The sequence below is a fragment of the Meriones unguiculatus genome, chromosome X (genome assembly GCF_030254825.1).
Source record: "Meriones unguiculatus strain TT.TT164.6M chromosome X, Bangor_MerUng_6.1, whole genome shotgun sequence".
NCBI lineage: Eukaryota > Metazoa > Chordata > Mammalia > Rodentia > Muridae > Meriones > Meriones unguiculatus.
The window spans coordinates 29,053,619-29,065,935 of record NC_083369.1 but is presented as its reverse complement, the minus strand read 5'-3'; the positions used below and the strand labels follow the sequence as shown (position 1 = coordinate 29,065,935).

Genomic DNA, 12,317 nt, shown 5'->3' with positions numbered 1-12,317 from the left:
CTTTGCAGATGCACTTGGCAGGCTGGGCTCATTCTGTGAGACTAGGCTACGGCGTTTCTTACGTGGCTTACCCTGTGACATACATATAAATCTATTTTTTCTCTTTCTCCTTCGTTGGGCCAGCAGATACGCAGCCCGACTCTCCTTGGCCTTTTTGTTGGTAATATTTTGCTCAGATGCAGACTCAGGCTCCTGCTCTTGTGCAGGCTCTGGCTGTGGCTGGGCCTTGGCCTCTGCTTCCTCCTTGGGCTCAGGCTCAGGCTGGGGCTTAGGCTCTTGCTCTGGGTGGGGCTGTGGCTCAGGCTGAGGCCCAGGCCCAACCCTACGACGTTTCCTACGTGGCTTACCCTGTGACATACAGATAAATCTGTTTTTTCTCTTTTTCCTTTGTTTGGCCAGCAGATATGCAGCCCGCCTCTCCTCAGCCTCCTTGTTGGTGATATTTTGCTCAGATTGACACTCAGGCACCTGCTCTGGCTCAGGCTCTAGCTGGGGCTTGGGCTCAGGCTGTGGCTTGGGCTCCTTCTCTGGGTGCAGCTCTCCCTCTGGCTCCTGCTCTGGCTCTGGCCCTGGCTCTGGCTGCGCCTTGGGATCAGGTTGTGGCTTGGGCTCAGCCTGGGGCTCGGTGTCTGGCTGAGGTTGCAGTTCCGGCTCTGGCTCCGGCTCCGGCTCCGGCTCTGGCTCTGGCTCTGGCTCTGGGTTAGACTCACTTGATGGTTGGTTGGAAGTTCCACAAAGATCCCACAGGTCACAATCATCAGCGGAACTGGGAGTAGAATCAATACTTTGAACCACTTCTTTTTCATACTCAAGTATTTGGCCCTCATCACGGGAATCATCTGAAATTGAAGAGACATCTGTAAATACACTCCTTCTACCCACTCTGTACATACAGACATCAGCAGGATATTGAACACAAACTAAGCTGAAGTAGTTGAATGCTTGGACATTCTGAATCACAGTTAGAAATCATAGTTGTAGAATGTTCCCTCTATTCTGTATTTTCCTGAGAGAAGTGACCGATAAACTAGCTACGAAAATATGATTCCCACTTTGAAATCCTACTGTCTAAACAGCATGAGGTACTTGCTCAGTTGTTCCTTAACACAAATCTGATGTCTTGTGGGCCATAGCAAATAAGGGCACTTGCTTCAATAAAGCAGTATTTCATGTATATCAAGTTAAAGTTCTCTAGCTTAGAAAAGTTCTTTATTTAGTCACTGTGGTCCAGCTGGACTTTTGGTGCTTGCTGCCTTATACAATAAGGTATGGAGTAGATAGTACATCTTTAACAGTTTTCACTGTTAACCTCTCCTAACCCCAGTCTCCACCCAGCTGGAAAGAAGATAGAGTCATGCTTCTTACCCTCTCCTCTTTCTTGTCCATAAAGGATGAAAAGAGAAGAAGAGGGAGGAGCAGAGTTTTAGGCAGATAGAACTCTACCCAAATCTAAGGCAACAGGAAGTTGCAGTTGTGTTAGGAAAGAAACCATGGTGTAGGGACCCCAGCACATGATGGAGAAAGAAAAGGGGGCACTGGCTACAAAATCATCACAAACTTAAGGTTTGCAGAGGCAGATCTTAAAACAGCCACATGTGGCAAGGCTTCACAGCTCAGGTGTTTCTCTAAGTAGAAATGATACTTGCCTTTGTTGCTTATTTCACAGATCTTAGCCCTCTGTTCTTCAATGGGAGATCCAGTGTCAGAGTCTGAGTCAATCACCACACAGCTAAGTTGTAAGATAGAAAAACCAAACAAAACAAACCAGGAAAAGATGAGCACAGTATTCTTCTCTTCAGGACATTTCCCCTACTTTCTACAATAAGCATGATCACTTGTTAAATTTTGGGTGTTTCCTACACCAACTCTGTTCCCCTTCATCAGATTTGTTCAATCTTTCAATTATTCCTCATTTTCTATCTTTCTATATACCTTTCCACTGTTCTTACAAAAGGAGGCATCTTACAGAAGTCACAATGTGAACAAAGCAAAACCAAACTCCAACTGTGCAAGTAACTCAATGTCTCATGTCTGGTATACAGTCATGATCTTCTCCAGCTCTGTAGCATGCCCAGCTTGTCTCCTAAGATCAGGATGGCTCCACTCCATGACTGATGCTGTTCTTGGTGCTTGTTCCATGACACTGGCATCTCCAAATGGCTGGAGTCTCTTGCTTCAACTGGGCTGCACTCCTACCAATAGCCTCTCCTGGGTTCTCTTAGAGAAATGCAGCTCTGCCTCACAGTGCCAAGCCTCAGCTGTTCTTCATGACATATTCATGACTAAATAAACAGTACCAATTGGTGACTCTTAGAGACTACCAGATTCTGCTGCCAGCACAAGCTACAAACCAGACAACAGTCTCTGGATCACCACTTCTGTGTGCCTATTCTGAGTAAACACTTTCCAGAATATTTCACCTAAGTACTGCTGGTCTCTTCTTAGTTACTGCTAATTTCTCAGCTCCAGCTGTCCAGCCTCAATTATCCCAGCAAAGAAAAGGATTTAAGTTAGTTAGGGTAGTATCTTGTTATTCACAGCCAGTTCTTCAGCCCCAGCTACCCACAACCACAGATTCCTAACTCAAGACATGAAACAGTCCCAATAGAGTCCTTAAGTGACTTGAATCTTCCCTCTGGAACTTCACAAACCAGGCCTCCATCATCTGCATTTTTCTCAACACTAACCTTCCACGTTCCCAGGGAAGAGCTCACCAAGCTTTGAACATTCAATAGATTTTTCTAGCCCCCAAAGTTCCAAAGTTATTTTAAAATCCTCCACAAAGTGGCACAGTCAGGTCTGACATATTGGTAACCACCCTGGTTACCTTTTATGTCTTATATAGGGTTACTATCACTGTGAAGAAACATCACGACCAAAAGCAACTTGAGGAGAAAGGAGTTTATTTGGCTTACACTTCCTCATCAGTGCTTATCACTGAAAGAAGTAGAATAGGAAAAGGCTAAAAGCTGTAGGCAGGAGCTGAAGCAGAGCCTGCTTACCCACTGGCATGCTCAGGCTGCTTTCTTATAGAACTCAGGACTACCAGCCCAGGGATTGAAAGGGTTAGACTAACTTTGTAACCTATATGTCTTTTAAAGCCTATAGTTTTGAGTTTTAGGTCCAGGTTAAGCTAAAGCCTCTTAGTACCTTTCCAGAAAGTGAAGGAATGTGACCCTATCTGTGAGGACAGATATAAAAAAAGGACAAGCAAGCAATGACCTTCACTCAGCAAAAGAAGGACCAGACCCTTGTCCTTGAGATAGCGTTTCTTAGCAACGAACCTAGACTTCTTTTGAGTAGGTTTTGACCTCCGGCCAAGAGCCCGCAGCCCTAATCTTTAAGGATGAGCTAACCACCCCCACCTTAAAGTGCAGCTGCATCCACACTTGGCAGGACTGGCCAAGCTTGAGCACCTAAGACTAACCAATTATCTTACTTTATAGCTTCCTCATCCAATCCTAAATTGCCAAAACTAAAACTTCAAATTTCCCGCAATTTTTCTTTTAAAAACCTAAAGGCCTTTGTCTCCCGGTGCCACTCTTTGCTGACCAGCAAGGGTGACCCCGTTGTACAATGGTTAATAAACCTCTTGCTTTTGCAACGAGTCTTGGTCTGGGGGAGTTTCTGGGAAGGGCACGATTGAACTCCTGAGCTGTGAGACCCCAGGTCTTACATTTTTGGTGCGTTTGGCCGGGAAAGGGCGTGCCCCTTCCCCAACCCTCATCAGACTGAACTCAGAGGTAGAGCTCGGAACAGGTTAGTCTGTTTCTGTCTTACCAATCTGTTTCTTGTCAGAGATGGCTGCCATGAGGCAGCCTCTCAATTAGATTTCTGTGGTACCAATCTGTTTCAGTTTAGGCACCTATCTGGACATTTTTGGTCATCTGATCAGTCATTGCGATTGACAGATGTGTCAGAATATCACTTGACTGGGAACTGGGGACGCCCACTTTCCGTTTGGGAGGTTGGATCTGAGACGGTCCTCCTCCCGTCTGATTTTCGTAGAGAACGACCGCCACCAGGCAGCCGTTCTATCAGAGCACTGTGGTACCACTCACAAGGGTGTCCTTGTTTGATTACTTGCCTGATTCTTTGTGTTTCTGTTGTTGTTGCCTCTCTGACTCTTTTGACAGGGAGATGGTCTAGCTTGAGAGCATCTGTAGAAGGGGTTCAAGTCCCCTGAGTGGTTTGAGGCCACTTGCCTGGAACGGTTTCATTAAGGCAGACAGACATGTCCTTAATGCCAAGTCCATGGGACATCCTGTAGGACACTCAGCTTGCCCCTTTCTGTGAACAGGGAGGAGCAGAGAGTTTCTGCTCCCCCAGCAATTTAAATCCTGTGTTTCTCATGTATGTATATATTTTTCTGTGTCTGTTTCTTTGTAGACTTGGACTGATAAAAATTTGGACAGAGGATAATTAAAATTAGAACTTGGCCCGGGAGTGCACAGGGCTGCATGGCAGGACACCAAGCAGTGTGCTCTCCCTCCCGAGGGAGCCAAGGAGGGAGTGCTTTCGGGTGGCTGGGGAGACATGTGGAGCTGGGGCTGGAGCTTGGGCAGGCAGTGCTCAGGCACTTGAGCGTCTGTGGAATAACAATGCACCCCCAGCAGGGCATGGGCTTGATGTGGCCCCTTGTTGCGATGGACGGCCAAAGAGCACGGGGGAGGGGAGAGGCCCAGCCAGGAAGCAGGTTCAGGACCTGCGGGGGAGGTAAGCTACAGTAGAGCTCACAAGGGAGCCAAGGGAGCAGGCAAGGCTCATGGGCTTGCTGGGTGGAAGTCCTTAGACATGGCTAGGCGGGGATTGGCACCGTAGCTGCTCCATGATAGGAGCTGCTCTGGCTGCCGAGAGTGAGGAAAAACTCCTCCCCCTTGCCTTCATGCCAGCTTAGCAGAGAAGTGAGCAGCAAGAGCTCACCACGCCCTCTTGCTCCTCTCTTCCCTCCTCCCACCTAGGGGGCTTGCAACTTACAGATCAAACAGTAATTTAGAAAAAAAAAAACTGCACTTGCTGTAATGTTTAGAATTACAGCTGAGTCTGTCTGTTTAAATATATGGCCATTATACAATTGTTTTCAACTGGTCTTCAATGGTAGATATGATAAAAAAAAATAATTGGGTATGTTTTAAGGTTAAATTCAAATTCTTGTTTTAAACATGTATATGTGCCTATGTGTTTGTAGGGTCTATAAATGCATATGTTTAAATAACAACAATGTAAATTGCCACATGGTGTGGCTCAGAAAAAGAACAAAGGTTACAAAATCTCTGAGTCAAAATGATTTCCTTTTAGGATAAGAAGAAAGTCTTATTCTAAGTTGATATTGGTTCTGAAGATTGGGTTGTTTTCACTGATAAATTTTGGTCTTAAAATCTGGTTTCCACTTTTAAAATTATGGTTATGCTTTGTAAATTCACTCCTAAAAAAGATACTTTGCTTTGATATTGCAGAGACGAGTTTTAAAAATTGTTTAGATGTTTAAGAGGATAAAACATTTACAGTTTATCAGATTTTTTAAGCAATAACTCTTGGGCAGTCCAACAACGAACTTAAAACAGTTTCCCAACCCTTGGGAAAAAAAAATTAATTGGAGTTTTTCTGTTGTCTAAAAAAAAAAAGAGAGAGTGAGCAAGAGATATTAAAAAAAAATAGCTTGTCTAAAACAAAAATGTCGGTTAAGCCAGAAAAAGAAAGCTAGGAATCTGAAGGTATATAGGATGTTGCAGAAGGTTAGTGGATGTATTATATAAAGCCTGAGAGTTAATATGATTTAAAAAAAAAAAAAACAACTGTATTTAAATATGTTATAATTCATTTAAAAGGCTGGTGATTCTTCATTGCAAAATGTTTTTTATGCTCTTTTAAGGGGAAAAAATTCTGGCTGATAGGTTTGGTATGGCTAAAATAATTCATACAGTTTAAAAGTGTTCTGTATTGTTCTGTTATGCAGTTGGTTCTAAAACTTATTTGATCACTATGTTAAAACTTTTGGTTGTGGGGGATTATGGATGCTCCACAGTGTTTGCTGTATCATCAACAGCACCTAATGGCTATTTTTGGTATTGTCAGTCACAACCTGTGCTAACACATGGCTAGCTGCCATGATGGTTCAGAGATAGAGAGCATATGAAGCTGTAGTTTTGCTGCCATATTTGTTTCGGACTTCCAGCTGAGTTCAGTTACACCTGGCCAGCCGCCATGCTGGTTCAGAGATAAAGAGGGTGGAGACATGAGTTTACCACCATTTTGTTTAGGTCTCTCAGTTATGTTCAGTCCTCTGATTAGTGTTAAGTGCAAAGCTTTTTACTATTCAATTTTAATACAAAGTGATAGGATCAGCAAGATTTGCTAGCCCCTCTATAAACTGTATCTAATTAAAATGTTTGCTTTAATTTTAGTTCAGAAAGAGCAGACTTAAAGCTATGCTAACGACTGCAGTTGGTTAAGATGTTGAGCTCTACCTAGTGTCTTTGTATAGGTTTTTTTTTTTTAAGGTTAAGCCTAGGATGGGTAACTATAAGGTTTGCCTATTTGTCTTAAAATATATAGTTCTAAAACATGCATCTCAAAAATATGCTAGAACTAGATTAAATAGCATTCTGTTTTATAGGACACAGTTTAAAACAGATGATAAAAACAAAGAGTAACTCAGATATGCTGGCCCTCAAGCTTATCAGAGATCTGATGAATATGACATTTTAACATATGTAAGTTTATTGTGACAGAAAGTCCCAAAATCCTGACAGTAGCTCCCCAAGGTCTCCGAGAAGATTTGGACAATGACAGATGACTGCAACTCTGGATTGTGGTATGCTAACCACTGGGCAATACTGCCCCAACTGGCCCACTGCTAGGGCCCAGCCTAAACTGTGGACAAAGCCGGGGACACCTGAAGAGCCATTGTCTCTCATTGTGAGAGGCAAGGTGAGGTCAATCTCTCCTGTTCCTCTTTCCACAGCAGCAGTTTCTCATCCTCTATGCCTGATGGCTGGACTGCCTCTGCTCAGAAAGCCAGGAGACCACAGGAGCCAGAGACACTGCCTAGGTGATGGACTAACTAGTCATCTCTGTCATTTTGATTGGTACATTTACTTAGCTCATAATTTATCCTTCTCAGGTCTCTGATCACATTGACAGCTAGGCTGAAAGGCTAGGCTTAGTTAACAGTAACTTGGCAGTTAAAGAGCAGACAGGTTCACTATCAGCTCATTGGACAGTTCATTAGTTAGTTAAAACTACTGGGTACTATATCTTTTGTATAAAACAAAACAAAACAAAACAGGTTTGCCCTGCTCACAGGCTTTACATCAGTTGCCAATGTCTTATATTAATAGTTAAATAAAAAAAATATAAGGTTTATATAGGGTCTGAGGATATAGGAGTTCAGGTTATAAAAATCTAAAAAATGTTGGTCTACATACTGATCAAAGTGTCAATTTAATGGACGTCAGGTTAACACTTAAGTAAAAAAAAAAAGTACAAGCAGTTTCCCACGCAGACAATTTTACTTAGCCAAAATATAGGAGGGTTTACTCAAGGTTACACAGAGCCTGCTGTCTGGTTACTATGGTTGCACGGAGTTTCTCAGGGTCAGAGCAGTCCACTGTAAGACCACCAAGGTCAGTCTGTGAGAGACTGGACTTTAAAAAATAGCCAAGAAGCTGAGTTCCGCTGCTCAGATGCCGTTAACTCCAAAAAGGCTGCCACATGGACACACTTAAGTTGTTTATAAAAGATATAAAACAAACAGCTGACTGGTACCAATTCTGTTGGATACAGTTTTTATCTGTTACTCTCAAAATGTTGCTGTATTAGATTTGCTGATATGTTACTTTTCTGAGTTTCCTTTTGTGTACCAAAAATTTATATGAGGTTATAATAATCAAAAGGTCATAAGACCTAGATCTGGCATAGCTCAAATGGATCCCAGAAGAGTTTTTCCCTGGTGTTGGGATTCCTCACTTTTTCCATTTAACAGACAAATCTTAACTTCTGTCTCTAGTCTAAATTTGTCTCAGCAGATTTTCACCTGGTTGACTCTGGGCTGCAAACTAAAATCTGGACTTGTTGGAAGCTGACATGACTGCTCCCTGTCTCTTCAATTGGATCAACTAACCAGAGACTGTTAAGGACTGCCTCATTGACCAGCCTTTGACTGGCTCTTAGTAATCTTTACCCATGTACTCTCCCCAACTTTTGACCAGCATTTCAGCCTCTTTTAAACTGAGATTTCAACGATCCATCATCAGCATAAAGAAATTATAGAAGACGGATCATCGGCCCATTGTCCCATTCTACAGGCTGAAATGTTGAGTCAAAAAAAAATTTTTTTTTCTTAAAATAAAATTCTCACTCTACAGCTGCTTCATGATTGAAGCAGTTACAAGGAGAAGGGGGAAATGAAAGGGTTAGACTAACTTTGTAACCTATATGTCTTCTAAAGCCTATAGTTTTGAGTTTTAGGTCCAGGTTAAGCTAAAGCCTCTTAGTACCTTTCCAGAGAGTGAAGGAATGTGACCCTATCTGTGAGGACAGATATAAAAAAAGGGCAAGCAAGCAATGACCTTCACTCAGCAAAAGAAGGACCAGACCCTTGTCCTTGAGATAGCGTTTCTTAGCAACAAACCTAGACTTCTTCTGAGTAGGTTTTGACCTCCGGCCAAGAGCCCGCAGCCCTAATCTTCAAGGATGAGCTAACCACCCCCACCTTAAAGTGCAGCTGCATCCACACTTGGCAGGACTAGCCAAGCTTGAGCACCTAAGACTAACCAATTATCTTACTTTATAGCTTCCTCATCCAATCCTAAATTGCCAAAACTAAAACTTCAAATTTCCCACAATTTTTCTTTTAAAAACCTAAAGGCCTTTGTCTCCCGTTGCCACTCTTTGCTGACCAGCAAGGGTGACCCCGTTGTACAATGGTTAATAAACCTCTTGCTTTTGCAACGAGTCTTGGTCTGGGGGAATTTCTGGGAAGGGCAGGATTGAACTCCTGAGCTGTGAGACCCCAGGTCTTACAGGATAAGCACACCCACCATAGGCTGGGACCTCACTTCAATCACTAATTAAAAAAAATCTACAGGCTTGCATACTGCTCGATCTTATGGAGGTGTTTTCTCAATAGAGACCCCCCTATTCTAAAACAATTCTAGGCTGTGTCAGCGTGACATGAAGCTCGCCAGCAGCTACTCTTTAGCCCAAGATATACTGGAAGTCACAGAAATTTTTCGTCAGGCTTCCAAGGTCTAGGTTTACAGGCATGCACCCCTGTAAGATGTACATTTTAAAATCATCATTGTTGGGGGAGGTGTATTGTGTGTGTAGCTGTGCATGCACCACAACACATATGTGTAAGCTATAGGACAACTTTGTGAAGTCAAGTGACTCCTTTCACCTTTACATGGGTTCTGGGGATCAAACTCAAGTTATCAGACTTGTGTGGCAAGTACCTCAACCCAGTGATCCATCTCTGGACAGGAAACACTTTGACTATGGAAGAAAACACTCCAAATACTTGTTACAAATTTTTTTCTGCATCCACTATAGACACCAAGTTTAAAAAACTTCTACCATGCATGTTGTCTTTTAAGCTGCCAATTTGATGAACCTTTGCTCTCCTACTTACTACCCTAGCCTTAAAGAACCTTTCTAGGCTGGGTGTATGGCACATGCATTCAATTCCAACACCTAGGAAGCAGAGGCGGGCAGATCTCTGTGAGTTCAAGGCCAGTGTTAACATAGTCAGCCCAGGACACCTAAAGCTACTTAGAGAGGACCTGCCTTACAAACAAAATTATTGTCTTCGATGGGCTGCAGAGAAGGCTCAGCAGGTAAGAATACTTGCTGTTCTTTTTGAAGAAGATTTTCCTTTTTTATTTTATTTTTCCTTTGAGACAGGGTTTCTCTGTGTAACATCTCTGGCTATTCTGAAAACTCACCCTATAGGCCAGGCTGGCCTTGAACTCAGAGAGGTCTGCCTGCCTCTGCCTCTCCAGCACTGGGATAAAAGGCCGTGTACACCACCACATATGTCATGATTTTTCATTTGTATTTTCTTCATGTTTATAGGTATTTTGCCCGTGTGAATGTGCATGTACTGTGTGCATACAGTGTATTTGGAGTCCAGAAGAGGACAAAAGATCTTTGGGACTGGAGTTACAGACAGTTGTAAGCCACCATGTGGGTGCTAGGAGTCAACTTTTGTCTTCTGTAAGATCACCAAGCCATCTCTCCAGCCCCGACACTGGCTGCTCTTGCAGCAGACCCTGGTCTGATTCTCACCACCCACACAGCAGATTATAACTGGTTTTAACTGGTTCTAGGGGGTCTAACACCTCTTCTAGGCATCCCGGGTACTAGGCACATATACATACAAGCTACTAGGCACATATACATACAAGCAGGCAAATGCTTCTACACATAAAGAGAACTATTTTTTTAAAACAGAATATTCTTGTTGGGCATGATGGCACATGCCTTTAATCTGAGAACTCAGTTTGAGACCAGCCTTGCGTATGTAGTGAGTTATGGGACGGCCAGGGCTACAAAGAGACTCTGAAAAGAAAAGGGAAGAAAAAGAGAAGGGAAGGGAAGGGAAGGGAAGAAAAAGAGAAGGGAAGGGAAGGGAAGGGAAGAAAAAGAGAAGGGAAGGGAAGGGAAGAAAAAGAGAAGGGAAGGGAAGGGAAGAAAAAGAGAAGGGAAGGGAAGGGAAGGGAAGGGAAAAGGGAAAAGGGAAAAGGGAAAAGGGAAAAGGGAAAAGGGAAAAGGGAAAAGGGAAAAGGGAAAAGGGAAAAGGGAAAAGGGAAAAGGGAAAAGGGAAGCATTTGCCTGCTTGTATGTATATGTGCCTAGTAGCTTGTATGTATATGTGCCTAGTACCCGGGAAGAGGGAAAAGGGAAAAGGGAAAAGGGAAAAGGGAAAAGGGAAAAGGGAAAAGGGAAAAGGGAAAAGGGAAAAGCTTCTCTTAATTTCTAGCACAAGGTTATCTTTTAGTTCTCACTCCATTTCTTCCTGATCATCACTTTTACCACATCTTACAGATCTCTGGAAGCTCTAAACGCTAGGGTAAGCACGGTGATATTTATGTGATGAGTTATTTGTATTGGTTATCAATATGATCACAGTACGCTTATAAGATCACCAGGAGGCAAGATGCAGCACTGATTGAGACTAGACAGTTCAAAGACATTTTTAAAAACAAACTAGTTGAGTATGAATTCTAGAAGTTAAGAGCAGAGGCCACAAGTTCAAAGTCAGCCTTTATCTATACAATGAGTTCTAGGACAGCCAGGACTACATAAAAAAGCCAAAAACTAGTCAATCATGGTGACACACATCTTTTAATCCCAGCACTAAGGAGGCAGAAGCAGGCAGATCTCTATGAGTTAGAGGCCGGCCTGGTCTATAGAGTGAATTCCAGGATGGCCAGACCTATACAGTAAGACTCCACCTAAAAAAAGAACACACACACACACACACCTATAAAAATGAAGCAACAGCTGAAGAGTTAAACAATGGCCCAAGACAAGAATCAGATACTTTAAACTGGTAATAAAGTCAGACATCCAACATGATGCTGTTGAGAAAATGTGATGTTTACTCTTAAATTTTTTGCCTAGGACAATGGGTGAAAAAAAAAAAAAAGAAAAGTCAAGTTCCAATAATTCTCCTGCTTACCTGGAGTCTTCCTGCTCTGGCACTGGAGACTTATCTAAATCAAAGAAAGAAAGAAAGAGCGTTAGGAAACATCATAAAATCTAGTGGCTCATGTCTTTTACTCCTGAAAACTAGCTTATAAATTACAGCTAGTAAAATTTACATTTACCCAAGACTAGTGACATAGGTCAGGTGTAGAGCACTTGATTAGAATACCTTGGACTCAATGTCCAGCAACAAAGAGAAAGACAAAGAAAGGAAGGGAGATAGAGGTAAGAGCCAAAATAATCTGTTTCCTATGAAAGATAGAGAGGAAATGAAAGACCCAGGAACCAAAAGGGGGTAAAGAACATTTAAAAAATGAATATATTCCTCTGCTCTTGACAGCAGAGAAATAAATTTCAACAACCCAGAAAGAACACTAGAAGGTGCCAAATATAGGACCAGATGAATCCAAGTGTCCCAAATTTCATATCAGTCATCTCTACAAAGACATTTAATATATGCACCCTCCAATCAAAAGAAGGCTCTACTTACAGTCCTCAAACTCTTCACTGCTGCTGCTTATATCCATGTTAATAATATAACTGGAAAAAAAAAGGAGGATTTTAAACTGAGGCCTACCAACAACACAGGCAATTAAATATCAATGTTC

The 12,317-nt window shown here is 42.5% G+C and overlaps 1 long non-coding RNA gene across 1 annotated transcript; it reads right to left on the bottom strand.

The window, feature by feature from the left end:
• Positions 1–1,646: 1,646 nt before the first annotated feature.
• On the bottom strand, positions 1,647–12,317 carry LOC132650088 (uncharacterized). The gene is made up of 3 exons (XR_009588449.1): positions 12,200–12,317; positions 11,684–11,717; positions 1,647–1,729 (listed from the first exon to the last, which is right to left on the bottom strand). It is a non-coding gene; the product is annotated as an uncharacterized LOC132650088 (long non-coding RNA).